The sequence below is a fragment of the Tenrec ecaudatus genome, chromosome X (genome assembly GCF_050624435.1).
Source record: "Tenrec ecaudatus isolate mTenEca1 chromosome X, mTenEca1.hap1, whole genome shotgun sequence".
Lineage (NCBI taxonomy): Eukaryota > Metazoa > Chordata > Mammalia > Afrosoricida > Tenrecidae > Tenrec > Tenrec ecaudatus.
The window spans coordinates 14,835,479-14,862,591 of NC_134548.1; the positions used below are offsets into that span (position 1 = coordinate 14,835,479).

Here is a 27,113-nt window from a genome sequence, read left to right on the forward strand (position 1 = left end):
AGATCTCTAACCATTTAAAAAAATTATTTTATTGAGGCTCATACAACTCTTATCACAATCCATACATACATCAATCATATAAAACAAATTTGTACATTCTTTACCCTCATCATTCTGAAAGCATTTGCTCTCCACATAAGCCCCTGGCATCAGCTCCTCATTTCCCTCTCCCTTCCCGCTCCCTGCTCCCTCATGAATCCTTGATAATTTATAAGTTATAATTTTGTCATATCTCACACTGCCCGACGTCTCCCTTCACACACTTTTCTTTTGTCCGTCCCCCAGAGAGGAGGTTATATGTAGATCCTTGTAATTGGTTCCCCCTTTCCACCCCACTCTCCCTCTACCTTCCCAGTATCGCCACTCTCACCACTGTTCCTGAAGGGATCATCTGTCCTGGATTCCCTGTGTTTCCAGTTCCTATCTGTACCAGTGTACATCCTCTGGTCTAGCCAGTTTTTTAAGGTAGAATGGGGATCATGATAGTTGGGGGTGTGGGAGCAAGCATTTAGGAACTAGAGTAAAGTGACCAGATTTTAACATTGGTAAAGCGGGATACCATTGACCGGCAGGGAGGGGGTTCTTGATGAAAAATTTGGTCTATATGGACCAACAAAAATTTTCATAGAATGCAAAAATAGTATTATAACATATATATATTTAATTTCAACATAATTTACAAATGTAATACACTTAAAATATAATTTACAAATATAATGCATTAAAAATTATGTATAGTATCATTTTATTCTTTGGCATATTTCTCATTTGAGTGAATTTTTTTAGTAGATTGCTGTTGTTTAAAAGGTCATGAAAATTTTCACAAGAATTTGTTAAATTATATTTCACACATAAAATGGCTTTCAAAGTCTCAACACTTAATTGTGATTTTTCTGATGTCCACACTTTATTTACCGTAGGAAAAACGCATTCAGTCGCAGCATTAGCTCCTGGTAAGGACAGCGCGTACTCCACAATTTTTACTGCATTATTGTAGGGAACATGGTTGGTTTCAAAATGATGAAATCGTTCTAACCATTTGTTCTCTATTGTGTTTTTTGCTGATGCCCAAGATTTAACATTTTCCTTATCAATACCTTTTTAAAATAATGATACCTCATTAAAAAGATAATTTTTGGAAATATTACTATATGGAAATTCTGAATAATATGATTGAATGATTTTGCACATCATTCCAATTAAGTTTTTGTTTTAATGTAACCCAATGAAAATGTTTAATATCATTGTAATGTACCGTCCACTCTTCTAAATAATCTATGATAGAACTTTTTAACATGATTCATGATAGCTGCACGATTTATTGCACCTTGTTCTTCTAGCTGGCTTATACTATTATGGATAGTTAACAGAAGAAAATTATTTTCCAACAGCTCTTGACACTGAAATTTTAAATTATTAACTTCATTTGCTTCTTCAATTACCGAAATTTTGTCACCTTCATTAAGTTTTATAGTATTTTGAAAAAGAGCTGCTTGATTGTGTACAAACTCTAGCCAAATTTTTGAAGATTCTTTTTCATAAAACTCTTCTAAAATTCTAGGACATTTATCCTGTGATAGAAAGTAGGATTTCAAAGGATCATGTATTTTCAAAATTCTTTTAACAGCTGGCAAAAGAGCTAACGGGCGCCTTTTACTGTATCCAAGTATTTTCTGATATTCAACTTCCGCACTTGCACAAAATTCTCTAAGCATTTCAATGCGCAGTGTATATATAGAAATAAGAATATATTTTAATAACAATATTTTCCATATATACGGGCAACAAATCAGCAGCTGTTTGAATGGCATTATGTATTATGTGCGCTGCACAACCAACATCAGTAATGTTTTGATTAAGGTTTTTGTTTATTAAAAATATTATTTGTATCTCTTCTTGCTTTTCCTCCAAAATTTGCAATCGTGTTGTCTGCACAATATGCAATCATTTTATGTCTTAAATTGTTTTTTTCCAAAATATTAATAATGGAACTGAAAATTATTTCAGAAGTTTCACCGGACACAGAAACGAAATCAAATATTCTAATTTTATTCATTTCCAAATAAAAAATCTAATAATGGTTGGATTGGAAATAACTTTATATCCTTAGATGCGTCAGAATATATGGATACAAAATTAATTTTTTCCAGATTTTTGTTTAATTCTGAAAATGCATATGGGAAAAGCACATTATACACAATTGCCTCAGATTTTGTTCTAGCATGGGCAAATTTTTGGTTGAATAACTTTTTGACAACTTGTGATGTACAGTCCATAGATTTGAAGGAATAATTGTGATTAATAGCATGGAAAGACAAATCTTTCTGCTAATGCTAAAATTCACTTATTAGATCATCATTGAATTTGCATCCTCTTTTCTTACTCATTATGTTAAAAATGAAAAAAATTATATTATAAATTATTATATACATATTGCTTAAAAACCCATTAAGTAGGTACATAATTACATGAACATATTTTATTGTTCGTTTATAAATTAAATTAATTTGATCATTATAGAGTAACTATATATTTTAAATTATTTTTATTTTAATCCTATATTTCTTTCTAAATAATGACAATACTAACTTGTATTATTTTTTTCTCTGAATTTGCCGTAACGTACGTTGTAAGTGTCATTTTCAAGGCCGGCACTAGACTTTTTGCCGCCACAATAAAATATAAATAATACGATGAGAAAAAGAAAGAAAAATATATAAATAATATGAGTACTGTCTGCTAAAATTTAAGAAAATTTATGTATTTATGAAATAAATAAAGTAGTTACATAAATTATCTGAATAGCTGATTTGTTGACATCACTTGTTTAGCACTAGCATGCTGTACGATGTGTATCATCTGAGAGACAGTTACAAAATGTTTTTGTCGTTACCAATGGCAAAAAGTGCCATTGTTCATTAAGTCCAAACAATGGTGGTCGAATTCTAACAACTGATCAACAATGCAAACTTTGATAAGCAGTTCTCAACAATTATTTGTTATTATTAAAATTTAACATTATAAAATTAACAAAAATAATATGAAACTCATATCCTGGCGAAATAGCCACATGGCATCTGAAAACCTTTCCCGTTCTCCCGCCGTTCGCTAGCTTGTCGTGCATTCTTTCCAAAAATAAACACTTTTTTAAAACGCCGCAGGACGCAGGACAAATTGTTAAAAATCGGGACTGATCACCTTAAACTAGAGGAAAGTTGTATGTATCATTGTTGCTACACTGCACCTTCACTGGCTCATCTCCTCCCCGCAACCCTTCTTTAAGGGGATGTCCAATTGCCTACAGATGGGCTTTGGGTCCCAACTCCGCACGCCCTCTCATTCACAATGACAAGATTTTTTTGTTCTTTGATGTCTGATACTTCATCCCTTCGACACCTCGTGATCACACAGGCTGGTGTGCTTCTTCCATGTGGACTTTGTTGCTTCTGAGCTAGATGGCCGCTTGTTTACCTTCAAGCCGTTAAGACCCTCTAGATCCTATGTCTTTTGATAGCCGGGTTCCATCAGCTTTCTACACCACATTTGCTTATGCACCCGCTTTGTCTTCAGTGGTTGTGTTGGGAAGGTGAGCATCATGGAATGCCAGTTTAATAGAACAAAGTATTCTTGCATTGAGGGAGTGCTTGAGTGGAGGCACAATGTACACCTGCTACCTTATATTAAACCTATAAATATATGCACATAAGGATATTTCCCCACACTCGTATAAAAATATATTTAATTATGGACATGCCTTTATTTAGACATCTATAAATTCCCTTGCCTCCTAACTCTTTCCTCGATTTCCTTTTACTGTCCTCTTGTCCCACTATCATGCTCAGCCTTGATTTGGGTTTCAGTAATTCCTCTTGGTTACATTACACTTGATCACAACCTACCAGGCCTCCTACACCCTCCTTACCACTGATTTGGATCACTTGTTCACTTGTCCCTGGGTTTGTTAACACCACTTCCTTTCCTCCCCCTCTCCCATGACCCCCCAGAACTGTTGGTCCCGTTTTTTTCTCCTCCAGATTGCTCATCCAGCCTATCTTATTTACACAGACCTGTGGAGATAATAACATGCACAAAAACAAGACAGCGCATAACCAAGCAACAAAAGAAAACAAAACAACAACAAAAAGCCAATGCAAAACAAAACAAAAAACACAACAACAACAAAAAAGAAAACCTTGCAGTTAGTTCAAGGACTGTTTGTTGGCCTTTAGGAGTGTTTTCTAATCGAGTCTGATGGGGTGCCAAGCCCTGGCCCCAAAGTCTATTTTTGGTATTCCCTGGGGACTTCGTTGCTCTGCTCCCCTTGCTGTTCTGTTGCACACCCTTAGTGTTTGGCCTCGGTGTGGTGGGATCAGATCAGGTGCAATTCCCAAACCGTGTTCCCAGTGTTGTCCCCTGTAAGGCTATGAGTCAGTGAGGGATATTGTGTCTCATAGTGGGGTCGACCATATGGCCTTCTCTGTGGATTGGCTGCTCTGAGTGGGAATATCGTCCTCAAGGTTTGGTGGGCCAGGATGTGCTCCACCACTCTCTCTTCCTCCCCCTTCATTTGCTCCCATGTGCTCTGATAGACATGTCACTCTCCCGGAGCTGCAGCCTCAGTGCTGTCCTCCTAAATAAATTCTTCTGGGGGAGGGGCAGCTCTCCACGTTGTTGGGATTGGAGCCGGCTCCTCAGACTGATCTCTAACCATCTTATTAGGTTTTAACCAGCAAGTTCTTAAGACACTCCATGAACCACAACTGTTTAGTCACTATAACACAGAGCCTCCAACTTTCTGTAAAAATGTGACTATTTAAAAGGAACAAAGTGCCTACTTAACTAAACCTTGATGACATACCAATATTAGTCTGGCTTCCTTATTTGAGTGGGGAGGTTTCAAGTAGTGTTGTTTTTTTTTTTTCATTCAAGGGATTTTGCAAATAGAATTTCATTTATATGTTTCTATAGGTATGGATTTGGATAGACTTTTTCAAGTTATTTAATTAATTACTGGATCACTTATTTGATTGGAAAGCCATTGGCTTATAAGTTCCCCTTCCTATTTTACTTGAGGCGATCCACTTCTTGAGTTGCTCAGAAGCATAGCATCCCTGTACCAACAGGGATGTAAATGCGATTTTGGTTCAGAATAATTTTGGTGAATGGAAAATTCATGCTACATGCATACTTATGCATGCACACACACACACACAACCAACTAAAAATCCCCGAATGGTCCTTCGGCATACATTATGGATTAAATATGTTCTGAGTCAGTAATGACTAAGTAGAACTTCCCAATATTTGGGAAAAACTATTTTCGAATGCAGAGCAAATAATATGCCATTGTATCAAATGTTCTTTTCTGACAAATGAAACAACTACAGAAAGCTGTATTTGTTCAGTCACCAGTGTTGATGCAACAACAAATGACCCCTAATACTACTTCAAAACCATCATATCAAATGTGATTTCCATTAGAATGTAGTTATTCGTCACACTAATAATCTGAATCAAAAGAAAAACAACCTAAGACCCAAATTATACACACACACACATATAGCAATGCAAACAAATCTTGAGATTCATCTTCTGGACAAGAATACCAAGTTAGTCTCCATCAAATGCAATTACAATTCGTAGGGCCTTTCCTGTTTGTCTCCTTGACCACCACCAAGCCTGCCTCGTGTGAGTTTTTCCATTTCATGAGAAACATGAATTCCCCACAGCTGGCCAGCTGGCTGTGGCCCTAACTATTGGTTCAGGATCACGACTTCTGGCCCCTTGGGTTGTTAGCCGCATCTTTGTTCTTCTTGGATTTGCTGTCCTCAGATTCACTGTCAGATAAAGACTTCCTTTTGGTACCATCTTTTTCTTTACAAGATGTTTGAGAACTGAAAAAGGCTTCCATTAAGTTTGGACCATCTAAATCAGCTGTTCTCAACCTGTAGATCTAGGACCGCTTTGAGGGTCTAATGACCCTTTTACAGGGGTCACCGATTCTCACAGTAGCAAAATGACAGTGATGAAGTAGCAATGAAAATAATTTTATGCTTGGGGGTCACCACAACATGAAGAACTCTATTAAAGGGTTGCGGCATTAGGAAGGTTGAGAACCACTGATCTCAATTGTCTTCAGATTCCCAGTTCTTTTTCTACCATGACATTTACAGGTTCAACCTGTTTGACATTTTCACTTGTTTCATTCTGTTTCTTTATCAGTTTTTTGCAATATCGTTTTCTTAGAGACCACTTTTTATTGCAGTCTTGAAGAGCTTGTTATTCACTGTCTCCAAGCTATCGCAGGTCTAGGGTGTCTCCTAGATGTTCATTGCCAATTGCTTTATGTCCTTCTTACTTAGAGCAAGCAAAGTTGTGTCCTCACAGGCTGTGAATTAGCCTTCCTCCAATCCTAATGTGATATTCTTATTCATATGCTCTAGCTTCTTGGATTATTTGCTCAACATACAGATTGAGTCATGAGTCTTAGTTTAAATAAATTTCTCAAGGTCACACAGCTGGCACCAAAGCCTAATCCTGTGGTACTAGGGAAAATTAGGACAGGGAATAATTTTATATACATGACAATTAACCGCTGCCACTGCTGTGGCTACTACTAGTCCCTCTACTTTACCACTACTACTGTAGTCCCTACAGTCAAGAGATCAAAAGACATTGCATTAGGTAAATCTCCTGTACAAGACTCTTTAGAATATTGAAGAACAAGGGTGCTTCTTTGAGGACTAAGGTGCGACTGACCCAAGCATAGTATTTTCCATTGCCTTATATGCATGTGAAAGTTGGACACTGAATAAGGAAGACCACAGAAGAATCGATGCATTTAAATTATGGAACTGGAGAAGAATATTGAAAGTACCATGAAAAGACAAACCAATCTGCCTTGGAAGAAGTAAGGCCAGAATGCTCCTTAGAGAAAAGGATGACAAGACTTTGTCTTACATATGGAGATAGAGTTTATTGTGCCAACCTGGCTGATAAACACATGTGGGATTAATTGAAGGGCAAAGAGAGAAATGGCTCGGTAAGCTTCACCTTTCTAGTTTTCAGGTCTCTTGCTCTCTGGTGGTCGGATCAGAGTGCAGCTGCCTTAGCCAGTTCCCTGCTTCAGCTGGCTTACCCTTCCTGTAAGACATCCCTGAGGAGAAGCCACATGGCCCTACCCTGATGCAGCCTTGGGTGCTGGAGCAGCCGCATGGAGAACCTGGCCAGCTCTGAGATGCTTACGCGCTCACTGATTTGGATTTTTTCCCTGCATTTGGCATCATTGTGTGTGTTTTGTGAGATTGAGGAGGACTGCAAATTGGTGTTGGACATATGGGCTAATGTTGGACTTATGGGCTTGGACAGCACTGGGTTGGGCTGCTTTCTTAATGTACACGTACCTTTTATATAATATTCTCTCTTATATACATATGAGTTTCTTAGGATTTGTTTTTCTAGTCTACCCAGACTAGCATACATACTTTGGACATATTGTCAGGAGAGACCAGTCCCTGGAGAAGGACATCATGTTTGGTAAAGTGGAGGGGTGGTGATAAAGAGCAAAGCCCTGAAGGAGATGAACTGACACAGTGGCTGGAACAATGGGCTCAGACATAGGAGTGTTTATGAGGATGGCACAGGACTGTGCAGTGTTTCATTCTGTTGTGCACATGGTTGCTATGAATCTGAGCCAACTTGATGACACTTAACAACAACAACAACAACAACAGTAACCACTACTGCACTATAGCATACTACTACTAATTATCTAGTAGTAGAAGAAGTATCTATATTGTGGGCTCAGTTCATTGCTGAGCTTCAGATCCATCTGGGCATGTTAGGAGGACTGGCAGTCTACTGAAACCTTTATTGTACAAGCATGAGCTCCTCTAGTTAACAGCTATTGTTCACTGTTCAAGTATGGGTGACTCTAGATAACAGCTGTTTCTTCAGCCTGTCCAGCCTCTTTTTAAGGCTCAGTTAGATATCTCTTCTGCTATTAGCATCTCAGATTTCCTTTGAGAACCATTCTATCTGGCTCTAGTGGGGCTTCTGATTGTATCACCTGGTTTTCCTGGTCACAAAAATTGGCAAATATAGGAGTTACCTACTTCTGTAGAACAACTAACCTCATATTTTACTAGCTTGGAGTCAGCCAACTGCTAGCCCAAAAGCTGGCATTCTCGGATCCACTCAGAGATGCGTTGGAAAAAAGACTTAGTAACCTACTTGCAAACAACCGGGGACATCTCAAAACTCTTCACTGACATCCAGTTCATTCCCACTCATAGAGACTCTCTAGGTCAAGGCCTTGCTCTGTGGATTTATGAGACTACAAATCTTTACAGGAATAGAAATCCTCATCTTTCTCCCACAGAGCAGGTGCTGGTTTTTAACTGCCAACCTTTCAGTTAGAAACTCAATGCTACCACCAGAGCTCCTTGAGTGGGGAACACACTAGTTTCAAACTGAAAATACTTATTCCATAATTTCTGGATCTGGAATTGGGAAGTGGCTTAGCTGGGTGGTTCTGGCTGCAGGTGATAGTCCAGAGGCCATGGAGACTGGAATCATTTGAAGGCCTGATGGAAGCTGGCCAATCTGCTTCTAAGTGGGCCCACTTACATGGCTTCTAACAAGAGATCTCGGCTCCTGGCCACCTGGGCTTTGCCTTGGGGCACAGGTGGATACATACTTCCCTCTGTGTGTGGGGCAAGAAGAGAGCAAAGAGGAAGCTGCAGTGCGGGTTATGACCTCGAGTCAGAAGCCCATGCCATCGCACCTGCCTTATTCCATTGGTCCCTGGGTGAGGACATCGGAAACAAAAGAAAGCAACCTATTTCTATTGAATTGATTCCAACTCATAGCACCCTAGAGAATAGTACAATGGCTCTGTAGGCTTTTCAGGGCTGTCATAATTACAGAAGCAGCTTGTCACATTTTTCTCTCATGGGGCAACTGCTGGGTTTGAAGAGATCTTTCACTTTGCAATGAGTGTTTAACCACTGGGCAAGCTGGGCTCCTAGAGGACATCACACATGACACACACACACACCCAGCCCCCAATCATCATAACCTCTCTTTGTGGCCAATGATTTGTTCAAGGGATGGCCATATGACCCGCAAGTTGATTTGTTGATAAGGGGCTGGGAGTGAGCCTCTCTCATTTTCCTTGGATCTCAAGCCTGAAGGCTTGTGGTGATCTCATTCCTAGCACATGGTAGAAGCCCTTATATACTGGGAGAGAATGAGGCCAGATGGAGAAAAAAAGCAGAGTTAAGAGTTGGAAACAGAACGAAACGACAACATTGTTGAGGAATCCTCCATGCCTGAAATTCACCCGTGGATTTTTCCAGTAACACAGGCGAATAAAACACAACCCCACCCCCCACTATCATGATCCAAATTCTACCTTGCAAGTCTGGCTAGACTAGAGGATGTACACTGGTTCATATAGGAGCTGGAAGCACAGAGAATCCAGGGAAGATGATACCTTCAGGACCAGGGGTGTGAGTGGCAATACTGGGAGGGTAGAGGGAGAGTGGGTTGGAAAGAGGGAACTGATTATAGGGATCTACATGTGACCTCCTCCCTGGGGGACGGACAATGGAAAAGGGGGTTAAGGGAGACGTCGGACAGGGCAAGATATGACAAAATAATAATTTATAAATTATCAAGGACTCATGTGGGAGTGGGGAGCAGGAAGGGGGGGAAACGAAAAGAACCTTATTCCAAGGGCTTACGTGGAGAGCAAATGCTTTGAAAATGATGAGGGCAATGAATGTACAGATGTGCTTTACACAATTGATATATGTATGGATTGTGGTAAGAGTTGTATGAGCCCCTAATTAAACGTTTAAAAAAACACAATCTCCAGACTTACTGCCATCAAATCTATTTCCACACAGTGACCCTATAAGGCACAGTAGAACTGCCCTGGTGGGTTTCTGAGACTGTACATCTTTATAGGAGTTGGCAGCCTCATCTGTCTCCCTCCCAGCACCTAATGGATCCAAACTGCACATCATTGGGTTAGCGGCTCAATGCATAACCAGAGTTGCTTACACAGCCTATACATTTCCCTTTTTGCTTAAGCCAGTTGAGTTAGTTTTCTGATTCTTGCCATGGAAAGGGCTTGGATTCAGACATGACTTGAGGAGGTTCTTGGGAATGAACTTGGCTTCTAGGACTAGAAAGTCAAACTCTGCACAGTGACAGAGCCTTCGCTATGAGGCGGAACCCCCCAGAAAGGGATTGGTTATTCCTATCTTGTGGCTTCACTCCCTTGGACCTAGGTCTGAGTCCTATGGGTAAAGATGGAGGATTAAAAAAAACAAAAGGTGTGAAAATAGTTTCATTGCAAATTTGGTATGTGTTACAAAGGGCGCTGGGGGAAGGAGGGAGATTCACTTCCAGTGCTTCTGCAGATACTCTAAATAAGAATACATTGGTGGACTGAAAATCTAATTGAATGAAAACATCATTTCTGGCACCTTTCAAATGAACATGCTAAGAGAAACATTTTCCATATTGACTTAATTCTCCTAAAGTATTTTTAGGCGTTTAAAATGCTTTACTTACATTGTATGAAGAATAGCAACTAGATAGATAGATAGATAGATAGATAGATAGATAGATAGATAGATAGATAGATAGATAGATAGATAGATAGATAAAATGCTTTACTTACATAGAACCACAGTTTATTACAAAAGACAGCAAGGAATTGACTACTTTTAGAAAAACATCCGGTAAACGATCATTTAGGATGCTTGACGATTTTGGACACTAGATGGCAGTGGGAGATAACTGTGAAGTTATTCTTGCAGCTTGGAAGAAACTCATTCAGGGTAGTCTTCTCTCTATTCAGGAGAGCAACCTGGAAGTGTCAGGGTTCCATAGTGTAGTGGTTATCACGTCTGCTTTACACGCAGAAGGTCCTGGGTTCGAGCCCCAGTGGAACCATGGCAGGAATTTTGTTTTGGGGTTTTAAGTACCTTAAACCTATCCCAAAGATCAGTGGTTCAAACTCACCAGGCGCTTACCAAGAGAAACAGGAGACAATTTGCTCCCACACAAATTTACAACTGGAAACCCTAGGAGACTTACATGATCTTAATAAGTTACAGAGCCCACGGCGAAGAGTTTCTTTACAATCACACCGCCTAGGTTAGGAGATGAGGGAATCTTCAGAATGAAGAAAAATAAAATGAATCTGTGGAGGAAGAAGGGAAAAGACGAGACGTCCTTCCACTGGGGAGAGGTCCAGCTCTTTGGATTCATTAACGTTTAAAATCAAACACTCCTACCAGGGGACGCGTTTTTCCGTCATGAATGCCTTTCTGGGCATTAATTTGTCACCTTGAATTTTAATAAAAACCACTCTCCGACGACAAAGATATTTGACAATCGAAATTTGGGAGGGGAATAAGCCTGGGAGGGAATAAGCCAGTTGGGTCTTTGGGCACAGAGGACGCGGGGGTGGGGGCGGGATTCTGGAACGGAAGGAGAACTGGGCTTGCTGAGAAGTGGGGTGGGGGAGGAGGCCGAGATGTCCCGGGATCCCTACACTGAGACAGGAGAACATTCCTTGCTTCCCCCCTGGACCTGTCTTAGAGGAGAGCCTGGCGTCACCATCATCAGCGTGTTCACAAATAGGTCCAGGAGAATAAACTTTACGATTATACTGTACGAATTCCGGCCCACGGGGGTGATCCATCGTGGTCTATATATTTGCCTCTCAGACGTGGTCCCCAGAGCTGGGGCACTGGAAACGCCTGAGAGCATGTTCGAAATGCAGAGTCTCAGGCCCGGGAGGCAAAATTCACTCACTTTCCCTTGTTTGCTTAGCTGATTTGAAGTTTGGGGAAAGGTAGCAGGTCTCTAGAAGGACGGCAATTGACGAGGGTTACAAAACTAACAAACAAGAGCACAAGACAAAAACATTAATTTAAACAAAGGGATCCAAATCAAAGAAACGAATCATCTTTGCGCCCGTCCAGCAAACACCCAGCAAAGTGACTTGGGAGGGGGAGTGGGGTGGGGTGGGGTGGCACCCTGATGCTTTCACTAGATGCCATCAGGCACTAGATGGCAGTGTGGGACAACTATAGAGCTGTTCTCTTCAGAGAGGAGAAAGGAGAAAGAGCCATAATCACACCAACAGTCTTCTAATTGATCCGGGCCTGTTTAAAATCACATGGCCTGGATCAAATTAAGGAAATCTTCTGGGCGAAGAAAGATGAAAGCACTTTGTAGAGGAAGAGGGGGTAAAGACGACAAGAATCTTCCAGTAGAATGGGAGGAAGAAGTTGCTTTCAGGCAGGAATTCTTTCTTCAGCCTCCCCTGAATTCTTGCTTCCTCAACACCAGAGAGCTCTAATCTCTGTATTTTAGTCTTGTGGTCCTGGTTTGTCTTACTGTCAAAGACATGAAAGTGTCTTCCTTTAACGTGGGGTCTTTCCGAGTGGGGTTAGAGATGACTGAAGAGAAGGAGGAGGAGAATATGGTCCCAGGGGTGGAGAACAGAGACTACTTAACACAACTATAGTTTGGGGTTCACTGGGAGCAATAAACCTCCATTTATTTCTCTAGTGTCATCATGAAACACTTTCCCCATAATTATGTTTCTTGCTGGATGTCAGGAGCGCTTCTCTCATCTGGCTCTGTCAGATTTAGAGGTGATAACTGTGTATCAACTTGGGTCCACTCCAGAGGGAGAAACCACAAAGTCATTTGAACCAGGAAACTTGTTGAGACCATACACTGCAGAACACGTACCACCAATTCAACAGTTTGCTCATGTCCCATGTCATGATACTGACTCCATTCTCTAAGCTGCGCAACCATCCTCATGTTCCTTTTCCAAGTGATTCCTCTCCCATAAGCATGGACTCAATGCTTCCTGAGTTCTTATCTAATAATTCAAGCTACTGTTGTCAGTCTCATTCTACATAGGTAGCTCTTTTAAAAAAGAGGATAATGCTCAAGGCAGGCTTTCTTTACTGAATAAGCTAAACTGTCATTTGGTTTCAGGAAGGTTTCAGGGTATAGATGTATGGTTTAAGGTTTAAAGGTTACCTCAGGGCAATAATTTCAGGGGTTCATCCAACCTGCATGGCTCCAGAAAGCCTGTGTGCCATAAGGATTAGAAATTCTGTTCTGCACTTCCCTCCTTTTCATCAGGATTCTTCTGTAGACTCTCTTGATCAAAATCGAACAAGGACAGGTTAATCTAAAGATGTATTCATTGTGATGGGATTGGAGTAATCAGCGATTGACTACAAGAAATGAGGAGACTTCTAGAGCATATAGAAGTAGTGGATATGAGAAGCAGCCACCACCCTATAGCAACGAATCAGCCAAGGGCTAAGATACAAATTTTATTGGGAGGGCAGAGCCATGAGTCACCGAGAGTGAAGTTGCTACAGTGCCGTGCCCGTGGAACATACTGGAAATCTGTTCTGGAACTTTCTGGAAACCACCTGGGGTAGCAGGCAATGCTGTTCACAGGGAGGCGCCCCCCTGGAGGCTGTAAAATTACAGGAAGTTAGTACCAGGGGATTCAGTTGGTCCTTTGATGCTGCCGGCTACTGTACTATGGGGGTCAGGTATGAGAGAAGTTGTTAGTGCTGCAGAGCCCACACATGCGCGCGCACGCGCGCGCGCACACACACACACTTACTTTCTGGAGAAGCTGCTGAGTCAGCACACTGAAACCAGGAAGCAAAATTCCTAACATCCTGCCAGCTGACAAAGGAAAGCTATTTAAAGGGCTCAGATCCATTGTCCCAGAGGTGGCAATGAAGGGTGGATTTTGAGCAAATATAAGCAGCACAAAGGATTCCTAATGCAGCTTACCACTGCTGCTTCACTGTTCCATGGTGCTAGCCCTGCCTACACCTTTATACAGAGTCGGTTCAGTTTAACCCTTTGTGAGTTATGCATTTTAAACATTGGAACTTTGGTTTACAACTGTTATGACTGGCCAGTTAAAAAATGAATGAAGGCATCAGCATGGATATTTCTCAAAAATTTCAACTTTAGGTGAAAAAAAATGTCACCGTGGAACAGAGTAGGTACAAAATGCTAGTTATGTAAAATATTAAACCACAGAAGAAATTATATACATTGTTATTTATGAAAACATATCTAGGTAGTTAAAAGTGCAAACATTTATGGGTCTGAGGACAGAGGTTACCTATGGAGACAAAGAAGGGGCTTTAGCTTTTTTTGTGTAAAGTTTTTCTCCCTCAAGGTTTCTAAACTTACTTTCGTAAACTGTTCCTATCTGTTAAAGCTGGGTGTTGGTAACATGACCAACTGTTCTATTATTGTCTTTTTTATGCATTTAAAATATTTAAAGTTTAAACAATGTTAACCACTGTGGAGATTGCTGGGAGATTTAACGAAGTGCTTGCTTGACACTGAACATAGGAAGAGGGCGAGAAATCGAAGGACTCAGTGTGCCAGTCGCAGAATGTTGATGATGGCAGCAGATGATTGATTCTCCAACGGTATTCCACATTAACTGCCACTGAGCAGTCTGGAAAAGGGAAGGAAACGGGTGTGAAGATACGGGGAAACCTTGATGGGGCAGTTGGAAGGAAAACAGGATCTTGGAGGCTGCTTGGGATTTGGAGAGGGGTGAGAAGAGACTTGACATGGTCAACCGTGAACAGGAATCTTGACTGCTTCGTGGTAGGCAGTCGCCAGGCATTTGGGTAGCTCCACATTCATGGCAGAGGAGGGAAAACTGGTAAGCCCAAAGCTTGCTCGCCCCAGCTGGGCCATCCTACCCCGGCCTCCACTTTGCAGGCGAGGCAAGGAGCAGCCTCCATAAGGGCCTCCCAGCTCCCTTGAGGAGGAAGAGCTTCTGTTGTGGAGTGCGGGCAGTCCTCACAAAGCTTTTCTGAGCCAAGCAGTGACACGATCCAAGCTGTGATGTAGGCAGATTCATTTGGCCTTACCATCAAGATAGCCTGAGGGAGGGGGAGAGAGAGCTGGAGACAGGAGAAACTCTGAAGAGGCCAAAGTGATTGTCATGACTCGCTAAGGCAACCGCCGTAGGGAAACCATGAGCCCCCGAGTGGGAAGAAGGCACGAAATAAAAAGAAAGTTGAGAAATTCTTGCCAGAACGAGGCAAATGGGTGCATTCAGAGAGCTAAGCAGAAAGGCAAGAGGCCCGGAGGTTTGGGAGAAGAGCCCCGTGGCGCAGTGGTTACACCTTGGGCTGCTCACCGCCACATCAGCAGTTTGAAACCACCTGTCCTTTCTCAGGAGAAAGAAGAGGCTTTCTACTCCCATCAGGTGTCTCACAAGGTTAGCAGTTTGAAAGCCCCAGATGCTCCACAGCAGAAAGGTGGGCTTTCTACTCCTGTAGAAGAGTGACCAGACTCAGAAACTCACGGTGGGTGGGGGCGGTTCCTACCCTGTCCCATGGGGTCGCTGTGAGTTGGCATTCACTCGATAGCAGTGAGAATACATGAGAAATGAGGGAACGGGTAAAATGGCAGCTAACTGAGAGAATGAAAGATAAGGGAGCACGCCAGGTCCTGGTCTCCTCCGTGGAAAATAGCAATTTCACCACAGACCCTCCGTGGTCTTTCACTCCTGTCACTCTTCTCCCAAACCTTCCAAAATCAAATAAACAAACAAAACATCGGATCAATGTCCATTCACAGGCCTGGGCAGAACTGGCCCTGTGAGTTTCTGAGCGTGGTCACGCTCCTACAGGAGTGGAAAGCCCCACCTTTCTCCCGAGGAGCAGACGGTGGTCGCAGACTGCTGACCTTGCAGTGAGCTAGCGCAGCACCTAACCACTCGGCCCCCAGGATGCTTCTCATCCGCAGGCGTAGCTCCTGCGGCTGTGCTTCGCCGACATTGCAATGTTTACAAACTGAAGATCTGGGCAACCCTGTGTCACAGTCTAAGGGCGTCATTTTCCCCCCAACAGCATACGCTCACCTCATGGCTCTATGTCAGATCTGGATCATTCTCACAATATTTCAAACTTCTTCATAATGTTTTATTTTTGCGCATATAATGGACTACAGGATGAAGTAAACAGAGCTTTTTAGATATATTGGGGGAAAAGGACAAAAATGCTGGCGGCTCGTTTCGCTGCCATCGCTGTTTTATTGCAGGACCACGGAACCAAACCTGTAGTCTCCCAGGTAGGCTTGCATCTGTAAATTACCCAAACAATGACGTCATCTTCCTCGACAACGAGGCAGCACATTTCTTACCTCTCTTTTGGTTCTGCCCAAAGGCAATTCTGGATTCACCCCCTTGGGTTCATATGTGGACTCCATCCATTGGGTCCAAGTTTACAAAATCTCTAGCTCCAGGTAGCTCCTGTGTGGTCGCCACCGTCATCTTCTGTCCACACCATGATAGTTTCAGCAGAAAAGCAGGGGAAGTTGACCATATGTTCCTGAAGTGGAGCAGTGAAGAAGATAGGACAAGGGGATGGTAACTGGAGGAGGCAGGCAAAGGCGTTGCTGTGTGTCATTGAAGAGAGCAGGAAGCACTAATGAGGCTGGAAAGGAAAGAAATTCTCATAGGGCTGAGAACGTGGAAGGGGCAGGAAGGATTTAAAGCAGGAGCACCAAACAAAAGAGTTTGCCTTTCTTTTATTAAAAATATATTGTTATGTTTTTGGAAGCAAAAACATCTTAAGTAGCAATGAACAGTACTGTATATACTTATGTGCAAGCTGAGTTTTTCAGCACATTTTTAATGCAGTTTTTGTCATACAATTAGGTGCCTCGGTTGATATTCGGATTGGCTTATACTCCAATATATACGGTAATTAGTGAAGAAGGCCATCATGCCAAACTTATTATTACTGAAACTGATTCTTTGCTAAATCATTGATGTTTTCATGCATGAATCTGATAAAGGCGTGTGTGCTTGTACTGTACATGTATGCTAAATATGATTTAACAAATCCCTTCAACTTATTTGGTTCTAGCTAGAAATTCTATTTTGGGGAATCTTCTGCGGAGCTAAATGTGTTACAGAACCTGCCTAAAATACAGTCTGATTTCTTCCAGAAAGAAGAAGAAGCAAAGAAAATAGAGAAATGCATGACTATTACACTGAACTCCCGAATTCCTTTAAACACTATGTGGTTTTTTTTTCTCATTTATTCTCAGTGGCAACATACATAACCAAACACACATCTATTTACAATTTCTACATGTGCGTTCCAATGACATTGATTACATCACAACGTATCACCTTTCTCTCTCGATTCTTATTGTTGCCTTATCATTAACATAAGGTCTTTGGTCCATAAAGTTCTCATCTGTCCTTTAGATGGACTGTTGTCTCTTTGCACTCATTTACACACACACACAAACACACACACACACATTCTGGAGCACAGTGGCTATGTGCTGGACTGTTAACCACAAGTCTGAAACCACCAGCTGCTCCTCAGGAGAAAGACTGGGCTTTCTACTCTGACCAAGGGTACCACTTTTGGAAACTCACAGAGACAGATCTATCCTGTCCTATAGGATCACTATATGTCAGCATCGACTAGATGGCAGTGAGTTTGGTTTTGCTTATACACACACACACACACACACACACACACACACACTTGAGGGCAAGTTCAAAAGTATTGCTACAAAATGTTAGAAACCCTGATTGAACAAAAATATCAAAATGTGAAACTACTATGTGAAACCATATGTTTCACATATACTTCATTTAGATCTATATACTGCTGAAGATACTGTTCCCATCTCTCTAACCCTTTCCTGAAGAAGTTTACATCCTGATTTATACTATGTCAAAATGGGTGGTTTTAGGCATTTTTTAGGAACTCAAATCTTATTCCTTTTCAATGTTCTTTGTGTTTGGGAAACAACATGAAGCCTAAAGAGACAAGATCAAGTCTGGTTGAAGGCTTGGGTGAGGTTTCCCATTGAAGTTGTCCTAGGACAGCCCTTCCTACCTCTGAAGAATTAGCTGTGGTGGGGAAAAAATTCCTCAGCACATTTTTTCCTGGCCCTTTTCTTACCAGTGCCATTTTCAAGATTTGCAAAACATCTTAATGAGCCCAGGGATCATCCTTCAAGAAAATCTTTCAAGATCAAGATTACCCCTTTTGCAATTCCCAAAAAGGACTCCATAAACCTTCATTACCACCACCCCCCTTTCAAAATCTATCTGAGTGGCTAGATGACAGATTCTAAAGCTTCACGAACTCAACAGTGCAGGTTAACTACCCTTGGCTCCAGTCCTGGAATAGGCACAAAGTTGTGGGAGGGCCTGTCAGACTTGGGATAAGTCTCTGAACCATTAAGTATTTTTTATTCTGAAGGGATCAGTGGAAGCCACTGCTGGCCGTTCCAGCTGGACCCAAGGCCCTGTCTCCTTCGTTCTATGGTCTGGTTACATACACTGAAACACTAGGAAACATTAAAGAACATTCATGCATCTGGGAAGCACCTTCACGCCACAGATAAACATGGAGGACATCATGCTGAGGGAAATCAGTGGAGCAAAAAGGACAAATAATGTATGAGACCACTACTATGAAAAGTCAAGGACAGGTTTTTACACTAAAAAGAACATGCTTCGATGGGTACCAGGGGTGGGGGAGGATGGGAGGGACAGTTACTGACTAGAGGGTAGATAAAATGTAAGAGGACAAAACAACAACAGCAACAACAACAAAATCAAGTCACTGCCACCTAGTTCATACTGACTCACAGAGACCCTAGAAGACAGGGTAGAACTGCTCCTGTGGGTTTGTGAGACTGTCACTCTTCACGGGAATAGAAAGCCTTGTCTTTCACCCAAGGACCAGCTGGTGCTTTTGAACTGCTGATCTTGTGGTTAGCAGCCCAACATATAACCACGATGCAACCAGGAGATCAGCAAAAAAAATGATCGCTGAGCAAGACATAGGGGGGGGGGTTGTTGCAAGAGGTAAAGGCCACTGAGGCAAATGGTGTTGCACCATCCTGAAATCGTGGTGTTCGGTGTTCTACACTAAAATGCTTAGAGAGACATGCAGGCTGAACAGGTGTGAGAGGAAGATGGAGAATATATATATATATATATATATATCCACAAATAAGAGATTTGACAGAGGATATTTATATTTGTGCATTGCTCTTTGCTGCAAATATATTTGTTAATGTGGTAGAGGATACAGGAAGCAAAACTGTGAAACCTCCTTAGATATAGCCAAACGCTTTGAGGGCCTGGGGATTAAAGGGGGGTGGAACCCCAAGGTCCATCGGCATAAAGACAATGTTCTACATCCTACCGTCATCTAGGTGTAACTATTGGTCTCTCCATGTCTGAAGGAGAGAAGAATGATGAGCATAGAAAACAAGGACATATTTAACTCAGTGGACTAATGGGCCATGCAAAGCATCAGTCACCACAACCCTGAGACCAGAAGAACTAGATGATACCCAGGTATGACTACCAACTCCTCTGAAAGGATTACATTAGATGGTCCTTTTTAGAGTGGGAGAAAAATATGGAACAGAACCCCAAATTATAAAAGAGATAAGACTTGCAGGTCATTAGAGACTAGTAGAAACCCCAAGCCTCAGTCACCCTTCAGGCTTGGAACTGAACTCACCCCCATGTGAGAATAATCAACCATTTCAGAGCAAAGGGGCAGCATTTACCCAAGGACCAAGTTCAGAGAGTTAGGGAAGGAAGAATGGGAACAGGAAACACAGGGAGGACGTGGGATAAGTGATGGCAGATCGAAGAGATTGCACCATTGAAATGAGTTGAAACAAAATGAATATGAACTGTTGAATATAAAACCAATGCTCTGCTTTGGAAACTTACACCTAATTCACACACACATTTTTTGAAGTCATCCTGCTGATGAGCTGCTGGACTGGTCACAGAGTGGAGGATATGCGTGAGAATGAAATATAGTACAGCAGGGAAGGGCCCACATGTGGATGCCCCTCCCCACTGTAATGAATGGAATGAATGAATGAAAAACACACTATTGAAAATTCATAATCTTAGAACATTAGAACCATTTATTATCATCTCTGATTAATGCAGGAATATATATATATCCAGATATAGATAGATCGATAAATAGATATACTGATTTTGTCAAAGGACATGGGGTGATCATGAATCATGGGGACGTATTATGAGGAAATTTTAAGAAAATGCAAAATCTCACTGGTGAAAAAGGGGCCACGAAAGGCGTTTTATTTGGTTTTCACGTCCCCCCCATCAAAACAATGTACCTGCTCATTCTTGGGAGGTAGTAAGGACTGTCCTACAAGGATTCCATTAGAGAACCTTATCCCATCCACCCTACAGTCTTTCAGGCTTCTTTCTGTTCTCAGCCCTCAAATAGCATTTCAAAGGAACACACTGTTAGTCTCTCCAGCATGCTGAAACTGCTGTTTTGACGTGGTGAAAATCAAAGGGCGCAGAATTCTTTGGAGAAGAGTGAGACAGATGGAAATACTGTCTTCAGAAGTGTGTACACTAGATGGAGGATATGTCAAGAAAGAACGGCTTTACGCAGATATGTCAAGAACAATAGCTTGACGTTTTGATATTTTCATTGGATACAGATTTTGTGATTTTATAGCAGTACTTTTTGACGCAAGAGAGAGAAGAGCTTCATTTTCTCTTAGAGACAAGGTTACAGAGGTGCCTCCGCCAGGCAGAAAAAGAAAATTTAGTGGCTATGCCAGAAACACTGTACTTTCATGGCGCCCAATCACTATATACGGCAGCAGTGTCCTATGGAAAAAGCTGTTCCATTTGAATGTGGAATGCTAGGGACTCATCTTGCCTGTGGATCCTCCTCCTCTTCCCCGGATGTCCCCTTCTCAAGGGCAGTGGAAGTGTCACGTCCCTCACTCAAACGTGCCTTTGGAGGCATGTGTGTCTAGGAATAGACGTAGGTAATGCAATAAGTGGTCAGGGATGGGTGGGTCTGGGAGCAGAGTGGGACAGAAGGGAGTGGTGACAGGTTCCCTTATGGAGTCCAGAATGGTCCCTCGACCCCTTCTTGATTCTTTAGCTGGGCTCATGGATGGCCTACTTGCTTCCCATCATTGTACTACTGCCAAGCACTGCTTCAAATCTTTCTTCCCTCATCTGTAGTGGAGCTGCACGTGGTCTCTGTGTTTATTCTTTACATTCAAAACCACTTCACATTGGAAAGATGTAGTCTACTCTAGAAGAACTGTCAGGCTTTGGAGTGAATGGCTGTAAGGTTTCTTCTAGTGAGAAGTTGGACAAAACCTGGGGTCACCAGTTGAGAACAGAGGACATTATGGTGTCCAGTGCATCTCTCCACAAGGAAAACAATTAGGGGGTCACAGAAGGGGCCCTAGTCCCCCAATGCCAGTACTGGATGGAAGCCTCTGTGGGCCAGGAACAAATTAGCAAGGCTCTTCATTTGCAGATTCCTCTGAGATTATCTCAGCCAGAATCAGAGCCTGTTTGGTGAATGAAAAAAAAGCCACCTTCTATTCTGATAACACTTGCTAAATTAGAAAACCTTCATCCACTTCACATTTCCTCCTGGGACATTTCCCCTTTCTGTTTTGAATATGGGATGAATTCTGAGTGGGGAAAGAGAAAGAGAGAGATTTTTTTTTTGCAGGCAGAGTCCAAGAAACAGCCTCTGAGAGCGGCACAGATGTTTATTCAAACCTGCTATTGAGAACAAAACCAGTGGCATAAAAGGGAGGAAAGAAGTCCAGCTGCGATGCAGGACCAAGCACAGCTTCCAGGAAGCTCTGGAGCTAGAATTTGCTAGGACCCTGCCCTTCTGGGTTGTCCTGGGTTGGGCCAAGGTGGCCACGCCTTCCTATCCTTGCATTCATCAGCCAGTGGCAGACGAATTCTTTGGGGCCAGGTGGCTCTCTGCAGCTCAGACAAACAGCTGAAGGCCGCCTGCAATAACACTTGCAGCAGCCAGGGCAACACATGCTTTAGTAAAGAGAGAGCTGGCTGGCGCACCCGGGGGAGGAGGGGGGGACTGTGACAAGACTCAAAGGACAAGAACTATGAATTGACAGTGTAAAATTAAAAATAAAAGGCACACCTGCTTTCATTGTCATCCTTGTATCATTTCACTGTTTCCTTCAGCAGGTGGAGCCACAGACAGCAATCCAGGTGCCAACACACCTGGTGCTGTGGTCTGAGGCTAGGCACAGACGCAGCCCTTTCTCCTTCTGCCAAGGCTTCCACCCCAACCATGAAGAAACAGAGGAAACCTGTTGCTCATCAATATTGATTTTTTTTTAAAAAAGAGGGAATTCAATTACTGATTTATTCTGATTCAAAAGATACCACCTTAGGCTTACTGTAAAAAATATACATCATGCATAAATGATATGTGGTTTGTGTGCCATCGAGTCGGCTCTGACTCTTAGAGATCCTATGGACAACAGAACAAAGCACGGCTCAGGCCTGCGCCGTCCTCCAAATGGATGCTGTATTTGAGCCCATGGTTGCAGCCACTGTGCCAAGTCGTATAGTAAGAGCTTCCTCTTTTCTGCTGCCCCTCGACTTTACCAAGCAGGATGGCTTTTTCCAGAGACTGGTCTCTCCTGGTAATATGTCACAGGTATGTGAGACAAAGTCTCACCATCCTGGCTTCTAAAGAGCATTCTGGTTGTACTTCCCCCAAGACAGATTTGTTTGTTCTTCAGGCAGTTCATGGTGTTGTCAATCGTCATCACCAGCACCAAACAAAACAAGATGTAAAAGGGAAAATCATCCACAAGTTCATCAACCAACGCCAATCAGTGTTAACCTTTTAGCATATTTTTTCTAAAATTCTCTTGAAATGTTGTCATATAAACCTGTGAGAGCTGAAATTCAACAGGATTGCCTTGTTTTTTCTGGGTCTTGAAAGTGTTTCACCTTTGACCTGGTTCAGTCTTACCCCTTTTGTATCACTCATTTCAGTGGAAAATACTCGAGTTTTCTTTTTCTGGCAAATTTCTACTTTGCAGATTCCAGTTTACAGAGGTTTTACTGTGCACACACACACATACACAAATGAAATTAAAAGATAATGGAAAATTTGCATGAACTTTTTAAAGCCCCTTGGTATATAGCCACCAATTGACCTTTGTTGGAATTTTAGAAGACAGCCATGTATTGCGATTAAAAACATGAACTTTATAAATCTGTCTAGACCAGAGCATGTACATGGGTACAGATAAGAGCTGGAAACACAGGGAATACAGGACAGATATACTCCTCGGGACCAATATTGAGAGTAGCCATACTAGGAGGGTGACAGTAAGGTGGGAGGAGAAAGAAGAAACCGATCACAATGATCTACGTATAACCTCCTCCCAGGGGGATGGAAAACAGACAAGGGGGTAAAGGGAGACATCAGACAGTTCAAGATATGAAACACTAATACTAATTTATAAATTATCAAGGGTTCATGAAGGAGGCTGTGGAGGAAGGGAGGGGAAAATGAGAAGCTGATACCAAGGGCTCAAGTAGAAAGAAAAATGCTTTGAAAACAATGATGGCCCACATATGTACAAATGTGCTTGAGACAATGGGTGGATGTATGCATTGTGATAAGAGTTGTATGAGTCCCCCCAAAAAATGATTTTAAAAACCCCACACAGCCCTGCCCCCCTCCAAAAAAACCACTGCCAAGACAAAACAGTAGCTTAACTAATACAAAATGTCTGCCTTATTATTGCTATCCACTTTTAAGAGCCATGTGGGGATCAGATTGGCCAAAGCAACTCAAAAAATAGATAGAAAGCATTATGGGACTGTGAGTTTATATTAATGGGGAGAAGGAACTCTGAAAGAAAGGTGAGCATAGTTGCAAAATTCGAAGGACATGATCAATGTAATTGCATGGTAAACAATGTGAAAGCTGTTGAAATGGTGAGTATCGTGTGCATATTTCACACGATAAAATAAATAGAAATTATTTAAATGACACAAAACCCATGAACTTTGAAAGGCAGAAAAACATGATTTGAATTCTGCCTGGGCTCAGATTGATTTGCAGGATCCCAGGAGACATTGGGCAATGCCTGCCTTCTCTGGGATAATTTTTATTGTCACAACTGGGAGGGTGCTGCGGAACATTCCATGATGCACAAAGCGATCCCCCAAACCAAGAATTATCCAGCCCTGTCTGTTAATAGTAAGACCTGGTGGCTGGTGGGCTATGTGTTGGGTTCCCAGTGGTTCGAACCCGCCATAAACTCTTGGGGGAGAAAGATGAGGCTTTCTGCTCCTATAAATGTTTATTGCCTTGGAAACACACAGGGGAAGTTCTACCCTGTCATATAGGGTTGCTATATAGTGGAATGAACTCAGTGGCAGAGTTTTAAATGGTTGTTTTCAAATGTCAATAGTGCTGAGGTTGAAAGATCCAGGTATAGGAGAATTAAGTGGGATTTCTAGGTTCTGCAAAATATGATTCCCAGCTCCACAACACATCTTTTCAGCTTGATTCATGGGCTCTTTTTGTTATTCTTCTATTTATTGTGAGTAGGATGAAAGTTTATAGATCAATTTTCCATTCAACACTTCATACTCAACTTGTTTCATCTCATTGCAAACCCCGCAGTAAAACATCTCTTATCCCACTTCCTCCTTGTCTTTCCTGTTTCCATTACAGATTTGTTGAGATGACATACAGGCCAAACCTATGAACTACACACTTAAGTGAGTTTTAGCACATTCACAGTGATGCCCTTATTGCTGTCTATTTCCAGAATATTTTTTATCAACCTAGAGAGAAATCCGTAGCAGGTATCCACTCCCTGTACCTCCACCCCAAGTCCCACATTGCCATAGAGTGCCAAAGCTCAGCAGGGACCCACAAGAAACTTTACTGTGTTTTCTAAGAGAATTTACCTTTCTTAAAGGGCGCAAAGACAAATTCTTGCCAGGTTTTTTCTTTTAATCCTTTTATGGGGAGTTCTTACAGATATAACATTCTACCGTTCAGTCATATCAAGCAGTATTGTACAATTGCTACCACCATCAGGTTCCAAACATTTTTTTCTTCTTGAACTCTTTGATATCAGCTCCTCTTTATCCCCTCCCTCCCCCACCATACTTCCCCCATGAACACTTTTTTTTCTATAATAGTGTGTGTGTGTGTGCGTGCGCGTGTACATGCCATATCTTACACAATCCAATATGTCCATTCCTATTAGCAACGGTTGGGATAGGGGTGTGTCCAGCCAGGTGTGTTTTCCACATAACTTGAAATTTTATCTAGTTTGCAGAAGTGAATGACACACAGGTAGGCACAGCCTTAAACATGAGAAATAACAGAAATGAGAAACAAAAGGTATATGGGTGGTTCTGGGGGTGATTCTTACTGACAAGTGGAGAGTAGTAGGTGATCATTGTATCTGGAAGTATTTTAGCAATGCAAGTTAATGTTTTATGTCGTGTGTGTGTGTGTGTGTGTGTGTGTGTGTGTTAGCCCTGGTTAAGGTGGAAACTGGGGCTGCCTAGCTGGTGATTTGCCAGTGACTCTGTGTGAAATCTTGAAACTTTAACTGTAAAGCAGCCTCTATGTCTCCATCAAAGTCGCACTTTCCCCAACATTTTTATTATGAAAAATGTAAATATACCGAAAGGTTAAAATAATTTCACAGGGCACATCCCTACACCCACGACCCAGACTCTACAGTGAACATTTTGCTCTCTTTGCTTCATGACATATTTATTCATTCTCCTGCCCATGCACTAATCCATCTTGCTTTTAAAATACAATTTGAAGTAATTGTTATGAAGTGGCATATTTGGGGTTCCATTTTAAAATGTGAAAAGGGTCCCTTGATTTTAAAGAGACTGGCTAATGAGTAAAAGAGGCTTTGCACAATTTTATAATAAAGTGTCTTGGAAGTGATATAGTTAAAGTTTATTATGCCAACCTGGCTGATAAACACATGTGTGGTTAATTGAAGGGCAGAGAGATAAATGGCTCTGTGAGCCTCGCCTTTCAAGTTCTCGAGTCTCTTGCTTTGTGATGGTCAGACCAGGGTGCAGCTGCCTTAGCCAGTTCCCTGCTTCCACTGGCAAGGCTCACTCCTGCAAGACATCCCTGAGAAGCCACATGGACCTACCCTGATGCAACCTTGGGTGCTGGAGCAGCCTTGTGGAGACCCCTGCGAGTGCTGAGATGCTTACACATTCACTGATTCGGCTTTCCTCCTGCAGTCACCATCATTGCATGTGTTTTTTGAGATGGAGGAAGACTTTGTGGATTGGTGTCAGACATATGGGTTAATGTTGGACTTGTAGGCTTGGGCAGCACTGGGTTGGGATATTTTCTTGATGTGCACTTACCCTTTATATAAAACTGTCTCTTATACTCGAGTTTTTGTGGATTTGTTTCTCTAAAGTACCCAGACTAACACAGGAAGCCATACTGGATTTTTTCTGTAAAGTGAGTCAAGAATTTCTTTTAGAGGAAATTAAATCAAGACCTGAGGCAAGTGTACAGGTAGATCAGCTGCACCCTACAACTCTTGTGTCTTTTCATACCAACCCACCTCTTCGAAGTAATATCACCGTGATTTATCAGGACACTTTGTCCTCTTCTTTCTTTTTGTTTTTTTCAAAGATGTATATTCCTTAAGTGAGTGTCTGAAACCTTAATTTCTCTCTCAAAGCACCAAGTGATGTGGAAATGCATTAATCAGTTCCTTAATTCATTCATTCACCCAGAAAACACGTATTGCGTGTCAGTCCCCTTGCAAGGTATTGGAAATACACAAATAAATAAGACACAGTTCTTGTTATCAAAACCCATTGATCAATACAGGTGACCAAATTAGATAATTAAGGCCCAAAGGAAGAGCTTTTCAACTTTTTCAGTGACAGCAAATATTTCTCTTACTCAAGGACTCAGTTTTGTTTTATATTGTCTGCATACCAACTAGAAATATACCATAGAAGGCCAATGTTAGGCTTCTGATTATTTCTTATATCAGAAAATTTAAAAGAACAAGAACAGTTTTATGGAATGCAGAAGAAACAAGACCAACATATTTTCTGCAGTGGGGTGTTTTTTTTTTCATCTTTGTTTTTAATATAACCGGCTCACAATTCCAAAGCACCT

At 41.8% G+C, this 27,113-nt stretch overlaps 1 non-coding gene across 1 annotated transcript; it reads left to right on the forward strand.

Annotated features, from left to right (window-relative positions):
• The first annotated feature begins 10,895 nt into the window (after positions 1 to 10,895).
• On the forward strand, positions 10,896 to 10,968 carry TRNAV-UAC (transfer RNA valine (anticodon UAC)). The gene has a single exon. It is a non-coding gene; the product is annotated as a tRNA-Val (tRNA).
• Positions 10,969 to 27,113: the final 16,145 nt, after the last annotated feature.